The 16,566-nt window shown below is 35.8% G+C and overlaps 1 protein-coding gene across 31 annotated transcripts in view; it reads right to left on the minus strand.

Moving 5' to 3' along the window:
• STAU2 (staufen double-stranded RNA binding protein 2) overlaps positions 1-16,566 on the minus strand; it is a 313,412-nt gene that overhangs the window by 283,278 nt on the left and 13,568 nt on the right. For 2 of the 31 annotated variants that reach the window (XM_048212620.2, XM_057307914.1), the window contains one exon: positions 4,168-4,318. The exons of the other annotated variants lie outside the window; for them this stretch is intronic. The gene's annotated coding sequence lies outside the window, so the exon portion shown is untranslated. The remainder of the gene's footprint in view (positions 1-4,167; positions 4,319-16,566) is intronic. 31 annotated transcript variants of the gene reach the window in all.

The following is a 16,566-nucleotide window of genomic DNA, read 5'->3' on the forward strand; positions in this document are numbered from 1 at the left end:
TTAATTGGGTCATTTTTCTTATTGTTTTATTCTAAATATAAGTTATTAGGTATATGTTTCACAAAGATTTTCTCCCAGAATGTGGCATCTCTTTTCATTCTCTTACCAGTGTCTTTTGAAGAGCAGACTTTAATTTTAATAGCATCTAGTTTGATAATTTGTCCATTTACATATTGTGCTCTTGGTGTTGTATCTAAGAAATCATTACCTAGTTAAGTTCTCAAAGATGTTCCCCCATGTTTTCTTCCAGAAGCTTGATAGTTTTAGGTTGCACATTTAGGTCTCTGGGCCATTTTGAATTAATTTTTGTACGTGGTGCAAAATATGAATTCAATTCCATTTTCTGTAGATCAATGTCTAGTGCTCAAGCACTATTTGTGAAAAATGCTATTATTTTTTCCACTGTATTGCTTTTTATGGCTTTGTCAAAATCAGTTATCGATATGTAAGTGGGTTTATTTCTGGACTATCTTTTATGTTTCATTGATCTATTTGTCTATTTTTAAGCCAATGCTGCTTTTACTGCAGCTTTATAATATTTCTTGAAATTAGGTAGTGTTGGCCCCCCAACACTGTTCTTTTTCACACTTGTTTTTGGCTATTCTAAGTTCTTGCATTTATATATGATTTTATTTTAGGCAAAAATGCCTGCAAGGATTAGGGAAGAATTCCCTTGAGTCTACAGATTAATTTGGTAAAAATCAACATTTTAACAAAGTTGAGCTTTCCAACTCCTGTACAGGTTATACAGTTAACTGTCAATATTGAAATAATATATATAACATCTCAATGATAATTATGTTTTCTAATGTCACCATGAACAGTGAAATATCAAATATTAAACCACAGCTGCTAGGGGAAAGACAGGTTCCAACAAACCTCTAGTCATAGTATTTTTCTCCATCAATATATAACCTTGTTTTTTGTGTGTTTCTGGTTATAGATCCCCCACTTAGTACATATCATTGATTCATTAACACTGAACTCAGAGTTTATCTAAATACATGTACTTTCTCCAAAAGGCACATCACAACTTTCTTGTGCTTTAGGAATACTACACAACACTTCAGCACCATGCTCAGGAGACATTTTAAACAGCTAAATCACCAACAAAAAACATAAAAATGCTAAAAATGTGGCACTAAACACAGCAAGGAAAGGACACTTGCGTAAGGCATGAGAGCTAAAACAAGAAAACAATGTTCATCCTCAGTTCGAACTGTGCACATCAGGCAACTCAAATTTTGTGCCACTCTGCAAAGCACTGCAAGTACTGATTCAGGGATTACAAATAAATTTTAGCACATAGTTCAATTCAAAATACAGAATTTGTATCAATTATATCTCTCAACGTATTTACTACATATCCTTCACTTTCAACAGTATTCTATAGTTTTCAATTTTCTTTAACATTTTGTTAGATTTACTGTATTTCATGTTTTTTTAATTTTTTAAATGGCAATTTCTATTTCAATTTGATAGCTCCTTGCTACTTTACAGAAACCCACCTGATTTTTGTATATTAATCTCGTATACTTCAACTTTACTGAACTCATTCAATTAGTGCTAATAAGAGTCTGTGAGATTTTTGACATAGATAATCGGGCCATCTATGAATAAGGTTAATTTTATTCCTTCCTTTCCCATATGAATACCATTTTTTTTTCTTCCCTGATTGCATTAGCAAGAACCCCCAGGACAATGTTGAATAAGACTGGTGAAAGTAAACATCTCTACCTTGCTTCTGATTGTATAAAAAAAGTATTCAATCATTCACCAGTAAGTACAATGTCAGTAAATTAGGTTTGTCATGAATGTCCATTATCAGATTGAGGAATCTCACTTCTATTCCTAGTTTGCTAAAGGGTTTCTTTTTTTTTTTTTTTTAATCAGGAATATTTATTGGACCACTCAGATGATTTTTTTTGCATCTACTGAGATGATCATGATTTTTACTTTTCAGTTTCTAAATATGATGAATCATATTGATTTTTCTTAAAGATTTTATTTATTTGTCAGAGGGAGAGAGAGCACAAGCAGGGGGAGCGGCAGGCAGAGGGAAAAGCAGGCTCCCCGCTGAGCAGGGAGCCGAATGTGGGACTCGATCCCAGGACCCTGGGATCTGGACCTGAGCTCAGGACAGATGCTTAACCCACTGAGCCACCCAGGCATCCTGATTTTTTTTTTTTATGTTAAACCAACCTTGCATTCCTGGGAGAAACACCAAGTGGTCATGACATATTAACCTTTTAATACACTGCTGAATTTGATTTGCTGAAATCTGGTTTAGATTTTTTTTTTTGAGATTTTATTTATTTATTTGACAGAGAGAGAGAGACAGCCAGTGAGAGAGGGAACACAAGCAGGGGGAGTGGGAGAGGAAGAAGCAGACTTCCAGCAGAGGAGCGTGATGCGGGGCTCGATCCCAGAACGCCAGGATCACACCCTGAGCCGAAGGCAGACGCTTAACGACTGAGCCACCCAGGTGCCCCTGGTTTAGATTTTTTGCATCTGAGTTCACAAATAGTAGTATTCTGAAGTTTACTTACGGTCTTTGCCCACTTCTGGTTTCCCAGTAATGCTAGCATTATAGGCTTTAGAAAATAATTCCATCCACTTCAAATATTTTTAAAAAGTTGATGTAGAATTGATATTATTTCTTCCTATACTTCCTTCCTATTTCTTCCTTCACTGGTTTTATATAATTGACCAGTGAAACTATCTAGCCCTGGGGTTTTCTTTGTAAGCAGATTTTTAATGACAATTTCAATTTATTTAATACACAGAGGGCTATTCAGATTATTATGCTCTTCTGTTTCCTTTGGAATTAATTTGCTCTTCTTTTTCTACTCTTTTAAGGGAAACTAAAGTCATTTACTTAAGATCTTTCTTCTTTTCTAATACAGACATTTAAAGCTATATATTTCCCTTTAAGTACTGTTTTAGCGGCATCTTGAATATGTTGTTTCTGTTCTCATTCAGTTTAAAATATTTTCCAATTTCCCACTTGATTTCTTCTTCTAATGATGGATTACTTATAAGCATGCTACTTAATTTCCAAATATTTGGGAATTTTTCCAAGGATCTTTCTATTAATGATTTCTAATTTAATTCCACTGTGGTCTGAGAAGATTCTTTATGAATTGAATCCTTCTGAATTTATTGAGACTTCTTTTATGGTTCTATCTTAGTAAACATAGTCTATCTTGGTAAATGTTCTGTGTAAACTTCTGAACAAATGTGTCTTCCGCCCTTCTTGAGTGGAGTGTGCTGTAAATCTAGTTAGGTCAAGTTGGTTGACAGTAGTATCCAACTCAACTGTACCTCTGGTAATTTTCTGTCCACTTATATCAATTACTGAGAGGGATCACTGAAATCTCTAATTGTGAATTTCTCCTTGCATTTCTATAAATTTTTTTTTTTGCATGTTTTGAAGTTCGGCTATTAGGTGTGAAAACATTAAACCTGTTATGTCCCCTTAATTCACTGCCCCCATTATTTTTATGAAATGACCTTCTTTATCCCAGATAACACTGAAATCTCCCTTGTCTAAAACTAATAAACTCATTCCAAGTTTCTTTCAAATAGGTCACCATGTTCTACCATTTTCCACATTTTACTTTTAACCTATTTGTGTATATAGTTAAAAGTGCTTCTTGTAGGCAAGTATACAGCTGGATCTCGCTTTTGCTTCAATCTTGGCCTTTAAATTGGGGTGCTGAGAATATTATATTTGTTTATATTTATATTTAATGCAGTTACTCCATAGAACATTTCATCTTACTCATTAGAACATATCATCTTGCCATTCATGTTTGTCCCAGCTGATCTTTCCCTTTTCATGTTGTCATGACTTCTGTTGGAATTGTTCTGTATGATTAAATTCTATCTACTTTTCTTTGCTTATTACTTATAACTCTTTAGTTTCCTATTTTAGTGAGTTTACAATATCTTTAATTTACCACAGTCTACCTTACATTACACCACCTAATGTAGAGCTTAAGAGTCTTATAATATACTTCCATTTCTCCCTTGGTCTTTAAGCTACTGTTATCACACATTTTATTTTTATGTATGCTATAAACCATACAGTATCTTGTTAATATTTTGACTTTAAACAATTACATTTTAAAGAGATTAAATAAGAAACAAATTCTATATATTTACCCAAGTAGTTACCATTTCTTGCATTCTTTTTTTTTTTTTTTTTTTAATTCAATTGGCATCATTTTCCGGCTGTCTGAAGGAGAGACTTAAAAACTTTCCCGACGTGTGTGGCGGGGGGTGACAGCATTGAATTTCTTCAGCTTTTCTGTGTCTGAAAATGAATTTTTTCATGTTGGTTTCTGAAACGTATTTTTGCCAGATATAGAATCTAGGGAGATTATTTTTCATCTTTCAGTACTTTAAAGATGCTATTCTACTGTTTTCTTGCTTATATTATTTCTGAAAAGAAATCTAATGTCATCTTTATCTTTGTTCCTATGCATACAACTTGATCATGTCTTTTTTTTTCCTCTGACTGCTTTTAAGATTTTCTCTTTATCACTTGTATTTGGTAACTTGATTATGATGAGCCTTGGTGTAGTTTCCTTTATATTTCTTATACTTGGTAGCTCATTGAACTTTCTTATAGTTTCATCTTAATAAAACTTATTTGGAAAGTTCTGGTCTATGGTTTCATCTTAATGAAACATATTTGGAAAGGTTTTGGCCACTACTAATGGAAATATATTTTTATGTAACCTGCCTCTTTTAGGAACTCTAATTACTTATATATCTGATTTTTGAAGGTATCCTACAGCTAATTGATGTTTTCTCCCTCTCTCTTCTCTGTATGTTTCTACTGGATGGTTTTTATTGCTATGCCTTCAAGTTCAATAATCTCTTTTCCTGAAATATCTAATCTACCATTTACCTCATCCAGTGTATTCTTCATCTCAGATGTATAGTTTTCATCTTTAACAGTTCTATATGGATCTTTTTGCATCTTACATGTTTCTGACTTTCTGAACATACGGAATATAATTACAACAAACACTTTTAACATCCTCTGCTAATTCTATCATCTGTGTCAATTCTGTGCCCCTGTGATTATTTTCATTATGGGTCATGGTTTTAGGATCCTGTGCATATATGAGAGTCTTTAACTGAATGACATACACTACGAATTTTAACTTATGTATGCTGGTATTTCCCACTCCTACAAATCTTCCTGAACTTTGTTCTGGGATGCAGTTAAGTGACTTGAAAATACTTTGTTCTCTTGCTTTTCTAATTTGTGACTCAGTTCCAGAGCAACAACATCACCTCAACCAGAAGGATGTGCCAAACTCCACATCTCAGTTCTTACTGCCTGTGCCACATCCTGGTGAAGTCTCTCAGCGCAGTAGGCCGGGACAATTGTAGGGCTCACCTCACTTGTTTCTCCCCACTCAAGGATCACTGGCCATCACTGCCTCATATGCAGTGTCTTCGGAACCACGGTTTGCTGTACTTTGTTTTGTGGGGCAGAGGACTGTTCCATGATGAGTATAAATATAGTCCCTGTTACTACACATGAGCCAGATGCAGACCATCCTTGTACTTTTGTTTTTTTTAGATTTTATTCATTTATTTGACAGAGAGAGACCATGAGAGAGGGAACACAAGCAAGGGGAATGTGAGAGGGAGAAGCAGGCTTCCCGCCGAGCAGGGAGCCCGATGCAGGGCTCGATCCAAGGACCCTGGGATCATGACCTGAGCTGAAGGCAGACGCTTAATGGCTGAGCCAACCAGGCGCCCCCATCCTTATACTTTTTAAAAAGTCTATTTTTACCTTTATATTCCAAATAAGTTTCTTGACACCATATATTTGAGTATTACTTTTCTAGCCAATCTGAGTATCTTTACTTTTTAACTAGATTGTTTAGATCATTTATATTTAATTATCAAAAAGGTGAAATTTAAATCTACTATTTTGCTATTTTTGTCCCATCTCTTCTTTATTTTTTTTCATCTTTGCCTACCTTCTTGTGGGCTGATTAGTTTTTAATATTCAATTTCATCTCCCCCATGGGCTTATAAGTAATTTTTCTTAATTTTTAAATAGCAATTGCTCTACATTATAAAAGCCTACACTCAAATAAATATTATACCACTTTGGACACAGTACAGGCACCTAACAATACTATACTTTCCTTTCTCCTGTACCATTCCTTATGCTACTGACATCAGTCAATCTATTTCCATGTATGCTATAAGCCACCAATTCATTGTTATTATCTTTGTTTTAAATAATCAACTATCTTTTGAAAAGTTTAAAAATTAAGAAAATATATTTTATGTTTACCCCATATTAAGCCATTTCTTGCACTCTTTATTCCTTTTCACAGATCCAAATTCCTACCTGTTAGTACTTTCCTTCTGCCGAAATAACTCCAAGATTTCTTGCAGTGCAAGTCTGCTGAAAATAAATTCTCTGACTTTGCTTCTCAAAAGTTGTTTCCAGGGGCACCTGGGTGGCTCAGTTGGTTAAGCATCTGCCTTCAGCTAAGGTCATGATCTCGGGGTCCTGGGATCAAGACCCATGTCAGGCTCCCTGCTCAGCCCTCTGCCCCTCCCCCTGCCCTCTGCCCCTCCCCCTCCCTCTCTCTCAAATGAATGGATAAAATCTTTAAAAAAAAAAAAAAGTTGTTTCCAGGAACACCTGGGTGGCTCAGTCAAACATCCACCCTCGGCTCAGGTCATGATCCCAGGGTCCTGGAATCAAGTCCCACATCAGGCTCCTTCCTCAGCAGGGAGTCTGCTTCTCTCTCTGCCTGCCACTCCTCCTGCTTGTGTGCATGCTCTCTCTTCTCTCTCTCACACAGATAAATAAATAAAATCTTTTTTTAAAAAAAGGTTGTTTCCATTGCAAATCACATACCTGGGTAAGGGACTGATATCCAGAATATACAAAGAACTCTTACATCTCAACAAGAGCAACAAAAAAATAAATCCCAATTAAAAAATGGGCAAGGAACTTGAATAGATATTTCTTCAAAGATGATACACAAATGGCCAAAAAGCATATGAAAAGATACTAAACATCTCTAATCATCAGAAAAATGCAAATCAAAACCACAATGAAATACCATTTCACACCCATTAGAATGACCACTAACAAGAAAAGAGAAGAGAAGCAAAAAGAAAAAAGAAGGAAGGATGGAACGAAGGAGAAAAAAAGAAAAAAAGAAGTATTGGTGAGGATGTGGTTCCATATAAATTTTAGAATTATTTGGTCTAGCTTTGTCAAAAATGCCGTTTGAATTTTGATAGAGATTGTACTGAATCTGCAGATTGCTTTGGGTGGTATGGACATTTTAATATCAATTCTTCCATGAGCATGGTATTTATTTACATTTGTGTCCTTTTCAATTTCTTTCATGATGTCTTAGTTTTCAGTGTATAGGTCTTAAACCTCCTTGGTTAAATTTATTCCTAGGTACTTTATTCTTTTTTAGACAATTATAAGTGGGACTGCTTTCTTAATTATTCTTTCTGATAACTCATTACAGAAACTCCACAGATTTCTATGTTGATTTTTGTATTGCATCAATTTACTGAATTCATTTATTAGTTTTAACAGGTTTTGGTGAAGTCTTTTAGGTTTTCTATATATAGCATCCATGTCGTCTTTAAGTAGTGACAGTTTTACTTCTTCCTTTTCAAACTGGAGGCTCTTTATCTCTTTTTCCTACCAATTGTTGTGGCTAGGATTTCCAACACTATGTCGAATAAAAGTGGTGAGAGTTGGCATCCTTGTCTTGTTCCTGATTTTAGAGAGAAGGCTTTCAGCTGCTTACCACCGAGTATGATGTTAACTATGGGTTTACTATATATGGCCTTTGTTATGTTGAAGTATGTTCCCTCTGTACCCACTTCATTGAAAGTTTTTATCAAAAATATATGTTGAAATTTGCCAAATGCTTTTTCCGCATCTATAAAGATGATCATAAAATTCTTTCCTTCATTTTGTTAAAGTGGTGTATCCTGTTGGTTGATTTGTGGATGTTGAACCATCCTTGCATCCCTCAAATAAATCCCACTTGATCATGGCTTATTATCCTTTTAACATATTATTGAATTCAGTTTGCTAATATTCTGTTAAGAATTTCTGCATTGGGGGCACCTGGGTGGCTCAGTGGTTAAGTATCAGCCTTTGGCTCAGGTCGTGATCCCAGGGTCCTCAGATGAAGCCCCACATTGGGTTTCCTGCTTGGCAGGAAGCCTGCTTCTCCTTCTCCCACTCCCCCTACTTGTGTTCCCTCTCTATCTCTCTCTGTCAAATAAAATAAAAATGAAGGAGAAGGAGAAGGAGAAGGAGAAGAAGAAGAAGAATTATTATTATTATTATTATTATTATTATTATTATTATTATTATTATTATTATTGCATCAATATTCATTAATGATACTGGCCTGTAATTTTTTTTAAATTTTTATGTGGTGTCCTTGTCTGGTTTGCTATCAGGGTAATGCAGGCCTCATAAAATGAGTTTGGAAGTATTCCCTCCTCGATTTTTTGGAAGAGTTTGAGAAAGATAGGTATTAAATCTTTTTGACTGTATGGTAGAAATCACCACTGAAACCATCTGGTCTTGGACTTTTGCTTGTTGGGAGATTTTTGATTACTGATCAATCTCTTTAGTAGTAGTGGGTTCATTCAGATTTTCTATTTCTTCATGATTCAGTCCTAGGAGATTGTATGTTCCTAGGAACTTATCCATTTCCTCTAGGTTATACAATTTGTTAGCATACATTTCTCGGTGGTCTCTTATGATCCTTTGTTCTGTGGTGTCAGCTATAATTTCTCCTCTTTCAATTTCTGATTTTGATTATTAGAACCTTCTTTTTTTCTTGGCTAGTCTAACTAAAAGTTTGTCAACTATCTTTTCAAAGAACCATTTCTTAGCTTTATTAATTTTTTCTATTGTTTCTCAGTCTCTATTCAATTATTCCTGCTCTGATCTCTGCTATTTCTTTTCTTCTACTAACTCTGAGCTTCATTTGTTCTTTTTATCTAGCTCCTTCAGGTATAAAGTTAGATTGCTGGAGATTTTTGTTTCTTGAGGTAGTCCTGTATTACTATAATATTCTTAGAATTGCTCTTGCTGTATCCCAAAGATTTTGGTACGTCAGAGTTCTATTTTCATTTGTCTCTCACTATTTATTTGCTATCTTCAATGACAAAAATGTTGAGTAGCATGTCATTCAAACTCCCCATTTTAGTGGTTTTTCAAGTTTTGTTCTTGTACTTGAGTTCTAATTTCATACTACTTTGATCAGAAAAAATGCTCAATAGAATTTCAATCTTTTTTTAATTTACTGAGGCTTAACTGGTGGCCTAACATGTGATCTAGCCTAGAGAATATACCATGTGCATTTGAGAATACTGTGTATTGTTGCTTTTGAATGGAATGTTCTGAATACATTAAGTCCATCTGGTGTCATTTAAGGCTGATGTTTCCTTATTAATTTTGTCTGGATGATCTATTCATTGATATAAGTGGGGTGTTAAAGTCCCCTACTATTATTGTATTGCTATCAATTCCTCCCCTTTAGGTCTGTTAATATTTGTTTTATATGTCTTGATGTTCCTATGTTGGATGCAGACATATTTATTAATGTCATGTCTACTTGTTGGATTGACTCCTTTATCATTATGTAATACCCTTGTCTATTATTATAATTATTATTTTAGAGTCTATTTTGTTTGCTGTATGGCTATAGTAGCTTTCTTTTCTTTTTTGTAATAAGCTCTACACCCAACAAGGGGCTTCAACTCATGACCCTGAGATCAAGAGTCACATGCTCCACCAACTGAGCAGCCAGGAACCCCTCCAGCTTTCTTTTCATTCCTGTTTGCATGGAATAGCTTTCTCCATCCCTTCATTTTTAGTCTGTGTATGTCCTTACTTCCGAAGTGAGATTCTTGTAGGCAGCATATAGATAGGTCTTGCTTTCTTTTTTTTTTTCCCCCATTCCACCCCTGTGTCTTGATTGGAGAGTTTAGTCCATCTACAGTTACAGTGATTATTTATAAGTATGTACTTATTTCCATTTTGCTCATTGTTTTCTGGCTGTTGTCATAGTTCCTCTGTTCCCTTCTTCTTTCTCTTCCCTTGTGGTTTGATGGCTTTCTTTACTGTTATGTTCAGATTCTTTTCTCATTTTCTTTTGTGTATTTGTTGTAAATTTTTGCTTTGTGGTTACCATGAGATTCATATATAACTTACTATGTATAGAATGGGCTACTTTGAATTGCTAGCAATTAAATTTGAACATATTCCAAAATATATTTTTTAAAGATTTTATTTATTTATGTGACAGAGATAGAGACAGCCAGCAAGACAGGGAACACAAGCAGGGGGAGTGGGAGAGGAAGAAGCAGGCTCCCAGCGGAGGAGCCTGATGTGGGGCTTGATCCCAGGATTCTGGGATCATGCCCTGAGCCGAAGGCAGACACTTAACAACTGAGCCACCCAGGTGCCCTTAACTATCATAGTTTTAGTTAACTTTACTATTTTTGTCTTTTCTTGAGCTTCCTACTTGCTTTATAAGTGACTGATCCTCTACTTTTATTTATTTACTTTTCTTTTGGGTGGGGAGGGGCAGAGAGGAAGAGAGAGAATCTCAAGCTGGCTCCACACCCAGCTCAGAGCCTCATGGGGAGCTCAATCTCACAACCCTGAGATCAGAACCTGAGCCGAAATCAAGAGTTGGACACTTAAATGACTGGGCCACGCAGGCACCCCTGATCCACTACTTTTAATATATACTTACCTTTTCCAAAGAGATTTTTACTTTCATATATTGTTATTAATGCCATTTCTTTTGTTTAGATAAATCCCTTTAAGCATTTCTTATAAGACTGGTTTAATAGTGATGAACTCCTTTAGCTTTTGATTATCTGAAAAATTCTTAATCCCTCCTTCAATTCTGAATAGCCTTGCCAAATAAAGAATTTTTGAATTTTTTTTCCATTCAGCACTTTGAATATGTCATGCCACCCGCTTCTGGCTTGCAAAGTTTCTGCTGAAAACTCTGCTGATAGCCTTATGAGGTTTCCTTTTTATGTAATAAGTTGTTTTTCTCTTGCTATGTTTAAGGTTCTCTCCTTAACTTTAACCATTTTAATTATAATGTATCTTGATGTGTATCTCTTTGGCTTCATCTTATTTGGAATTCGCCGAGTTTCCTGGACGTGTATGTTTATTTCCTTCCCCAGATTAGGAAAGTTTTCAGCCATTATTTCTTCAGAAAAGTGTTCTGCCCCTTTCTTTCTTTCTAGGACCCATATAAAGTGAATGTTACTGCACTTGATGTTGTCGCAAGGATCCCTTATCTTCATTTTTTTAAATTCTTTTTTCTTTTCACTACTGTCTCTACATGAGTTCTACTGCTTTGTCATCAGCTGATCATCAGCTCACTGATCCAATATTCAGTTCATCCAGGCTGCTGCTAAACCTGTCTAGTGTAGTTCTCAGTTATTTCACTCTTCGGCTCTATAACTTCTGTTTGAGCTTTCTTACACTGTCTCTTTATGAAGGATCTCACTGTGTTCATCTATTCTTCAAAGTTCAGTGAGAATCTTTATGGCCTATAACTCTGAATTCTTTATCAGGTTGATTTGCTTATCTCCATTTCATTAATGTCATTGTCTGATGTTTTATCTTGTTCTTTCATTTGGAATATATTCTCTGTCACCTCCTTTTGCCTGGTTCTTGTTTGTTTCTACAGATCAGGCAAATCAACTACCTCTCCTAGCCTTGGGTAGGAGATGTCACATGCACCTCAAAAGCAAAATCCCCTCTGACCACCAGAGCTAAATCCCCTATGTGGGCTGTATGCACTGTCTACTGTGGTGACACCATGTCTGCAGCATAGGGTGAGTGAGGCTGGCACCTGACTCAGCTGCAGCATGTGGCTGTGTGGAACTTTCACCTGGCTGCCAACATGTGATTGCACAGTGGGAGTGGGCAGGGTTCTCAGCTGGGTGCACCCACTGGCTTCGGCAATTTGACATACAATTACAAAATGGTTCCCACCAGCACCAACATTAGCAAGGTAGGATGAGGTCACAAATATGGCACCCACTAATGTCTCCACCTCCAGAGAGAGTCCCAACAGTTTCCTGCCTGACAGATGCCTTAAAATCACCAAGTGGGTCTTCTTCACAAAGGCACTTTTCAAATTGGTATTTTTGTGCTGGTCCTGGGGTGAGTATATGTGCGAACACTTTAAGAGTGAGTTCTCCATTCCCTAGTTCTATGGTTTCTCTGGATATAATCCCAGGTGGTTGTCAAAGCCTGGTGTTTCAGTGGCTTATCTCTCTAATACAGTACCTAAGGATTGGGATGCCTGTTGTGAAGCACCAACCTCCTGCTCCTCGGGAAAAGTTTTGTATTTCTGAGTTCCCTCCTGACTGTGTATCACACCTGGGATGGGTGTTTTCGCAAGATGATGTCTCTGCCTCTTCTCCCCATCTCAAGGCTATCTTTTTTGTCCTTTGCTGAAGAGGCTTTGTTCATCCAGTCTTGTGGTCCTTTTCAGAGGAAATTGTAACATATGTAGTTGTTTATTTGTTATGGGAGGAGCAAGCTCAGAATCTCCTACATCACCATCTTGAAGCCAACTCCTTAAATTTTTTTTTTTTGAGGTGAAATTGACATAACATTGAATTAAACATTTTTAAATGAACACATCAGCAGCATTTAGTACATTCACAATGTTGTGCAACTACCACCTCTATCTAGTTCCAAAACATTTTTATCACCCCAAAAAGAAACTCTGTACCCATTATGCAGCTGCTCCCTATTTCCCTTACCCCTAGGCCCTGGAAAACACCAATCTGAGTTCTGTTTATATAGGTGTACTCATTATGGATATTTCATATAAATGGAATCATACAATATGCAACCTTTGTGTCTGACTTATTTCACTTAGCAAAATGTTTCCAAGGTTCACCACACTGCAGCATGTATCAGTACTTCAGTTTTGTTTTGATTTTTTTTTATAGATAGGTGAATAATAGTCAATAGTATGTGTATACCAAAATTTGTTTATCCATTCATCCATCTACAGGCATTTGGGCTGCTTCCATTATTTGACTACTGTAAATAGTATTACTATGAACAAGTGTGTACATATGTATGAGTACCTGTTGTCAGTTCTTTGGGGCATACACCTAGGAATGACTGGGTCATATGCTAATTCTATGTTTAATTTTTTAAAGAACTGCCAAACTGTTTTCCACAGAAGGTGAACCATTTTACATTCCCACCAGCAATGTACAAGCATTTGTTTCTACATCCTCACCAACACTTGTTACTGTTTTTGTTTTTTACTCTAGCCATTCTAGTGGGCATGAAGTGCTATGTCATTGTGGCTTGCATTTGCATTTCCCTTTCATTAACAAGGCTGAGTATTTCTTCATATGTATATAGGCCGGGGTGCCTGGGTGGCTCATTTGGTTGGGCATCTATCTGCCTTCGGCTCAGTTCATTATCCCAGCATCCTGGGATCGAGCCCCACATCAAGCACCCTGCTCAGCAGGGAGTGTGTTTCTCCCTCTCCCTCTACCGCTCTCCCTGTCCATTCTCTCTCTCAAATAAATAAATTTTTTAAAATCTAAAAACTAAAAAAATTTAAAAATTAAAAAAAAAACCCACATGCACATTGGTCATTTGTATACCTTCTTTAGAGAATTGTCGATTCAAGTCCTTTCCCCATTTTTCATTGGGTTGTTTGTAGTTTTGTTGTTGAGTTGTCAGGATTTTAATTCTTATATTTAGGTCATTGATCCATTTAGAGTTGATATTTTAATGCAGTGTGAAGTAGGGATCCAAGTTTATTCTTCTGCATGTGGATATCTAGTTCTCCCAAAACTATCTGTTAAAGAATTGTTCCTTCTTGAATTGAGTGGTCGTGGCATTCTCGTCAAAGATCATTTGTAGATATGATCATTGTAGATATATATATATATATGTTATATACAGTATAAGTTTTATTTATTAGTTTCTCTCCTCTCAATTCTATTCCATTGGTTTATGTCTATCCTCACGTCAGTACCACACTGTTTTGACTACTGTAGCTTTATAGTGCTTTGAAATGGGGAAGTATGAGACCTCCAACTCTATTCATTTTCAAGAACAGAGTTTTGGCTATTTGGGCCCACTGCAATTTCATATGAATTTAAGAATCTGCTTTTCCAGTTCTTCAAAGAGCTCACTAAAATTCTGATAAAGATTGCATTTAATCTATACCTTGTTTTGCATAGTATTGACACCTCAACAATATTAAGTCTTCCAATCTATAAACACAGAATGTCTTTCCATTTATTTAGGTCTTTAATTTCTCTCAACAATGTTTTATAGTTTTCAGCACACCAATCTTTCAACTCCTTATGCTTTTGGACAATATTAAATGGAACAGTTTTCTTAGTTTCCTTTTTGGATTATTTACCACTGGTATACAAAACGCAATTTATTGTGTGTTGACCTTGCACCTACAATTTTTCTGAATTTGTGTATTAGCTCTAGTGGGTTTTTGTGGATTCTTTGGGGTTTTCTATATATGGGATCATGCTGTTTACAAATAGAAATAACTTTACTTCTTCCTTTCCAATTTGGATGTTTTCTTTTTCTTGCCTAACTTCTCTGGCTATAACTACTACCACAATGTTGAATAGCAATGTGAAAATAGGCACCCTTGGGGTGCCTGGGTGGCTGTCAGTAATGCATTTGCGTTCAGCTCAGATCATGATCCCAGAGTGCCAGGATCAAGCCCCACATTGAGCTCCCTGCTCAGTGGGGGGGGGGGGGGGGGTCTATTTCTACCTCTTCCTCTGCTCTTTCTCCCACTTGTGCTCTCTCTTGCTCATTGTCTCAAATAAATACATAAAATCTTAGAAAGAAAGAAAGAAAGAAAGAAAGAAAGAAAGAAAGAAAGAAAGAAAGAAAGAAAGAAAAAGAAAATAGGCACCCTTGTGTTGTTCCTGATCATAGGGAAAAGTTTTCAGTCTTTCACTACTGAATTGGATGTTAGTTGTGGTTTTTTCATAAATTCCTTTATCTATTGAAGAAGTTCCCTTCTCTTCCTAGTTCTAGAGTGTTTCTATTACATTTTGTCAAGTCTCCCATACTAACAAGTGATGTCTGTTTGCTTGTTTCCCTTCCTCCTCCACTGATTGATTTTCCTACATTGAACTGCTCTGGCATTCCCACCTGGATAAATCCCACTTGGACATGGCATATAACCATTTGAATATATTGTTGGTTGCGTCTTAGTGTTTTGTTGAGGATTTTTGCATCGATACTCATAAGGATATCAATCTATAGTTTCCATATTATTTCTCATGGTGTCCGGCTTTGATATTAGAGTAATGCTGGTCTCACTGAGTTAGGAAGTATTCTCTGTTCTCCTATTTTTGGGAAGAGTCTCAGAGGAATTTGTGTTAATTCTTCTTTAAATGTTTGATAAAATTCATCAGTAATGCCATCTGGTCCTGGACTTTTCTTTGTTTGGGAGGGATTTTTAAATTATTATTCTTAATCCAATCTGTTTGCTTGTTATACATCAGTTCATATTTTCTATTGTTTCTTGAGTCAGTTTTGGTAATCTGTGTTTCTAGGAATATGTCCATTTCATGTAGGTTATCCAATCTGTTGATATACAGTTGTTCATTGTATTATTTTATAACCTTCCTTATTTCTTTAAGGTCAGCAGCAATATCTCCACTTTCATTTCTGATTTTAGTTATATGTGTCTTTCCGTTTTTCCCCTTTTGTCAGTCTAGGTAAAGGTCTGTCAATTTTGTTGATCTCAAAGAACCAACTTTTTGTTTTGTTGATCATATTGTTTCCTATACTCTATTTTCACTTATCTCCACTTTAATCTTTATTATTTCCTTTCTTTGGCTTGCTTTGGGTTTGATTTGCTCCTCTTTTTCTACTTTCCGTAAGGTGAAAAATTAGATTTGAGTTCTTTTGAGTTCTTCTTTTTAAATATAGGTATCTACTGCTATAAATTTCCCTCTGAGCACTGCTTTTGCTGTATCTCATTACATTATGGTGCACTGTGTTTTCATTTTCATTTGTCTGTAATTATTTTCTAATGTCCCCTGTGATTTCTTCTTTGACCTGTTATTTATGAGTGTGTTGTTTAATTTCTACATAATTGTGAGTTTTCCGGTATTCTTATTGACTTCTAGCTTCATTCCACTGTGACTGAAGATACTTTTATGATTTCAATTATTTAAAATGTATTGAGATTTTTTTGTAGTCTAACATATGGACTATCCCTTGTAGAATGTCTCATGTGCACTTGAAAAAAATGTGTATTCTGCTCTTACTGGGTGTTTTGTGTATGTCTATTAAGTCTAACTGGCTTATAATGCTGTTCAAGTCCTCTATTTCCTTACTGATCTGTCCTTATTTAAGGTGAAACAAGCATTATAATTTTTGAGTCAATGATTAAAACCATAAATTTTATTGTTGGATTCTGAATTGTCTTGCATTCCTCTAATGCTGGACTTTATTCTGGT

The sequence above is a fragment of the Ursus arctos genome, unplaced genomic scaffold (assembly GCF_023065955.2).
Source record: "Ursus arctos isolate Adak ecotype North America unplaced genomic scaffold, UrsArc2.0 scaffold_6, whole genome shotgun sequence".
In the NCBI taxonomy this organism is placed as follows: Eukaryota; Metazoa; Chordata; class Mammalia; order Carnivora; family Ursidae; genus Ursus; species Ursus arctos.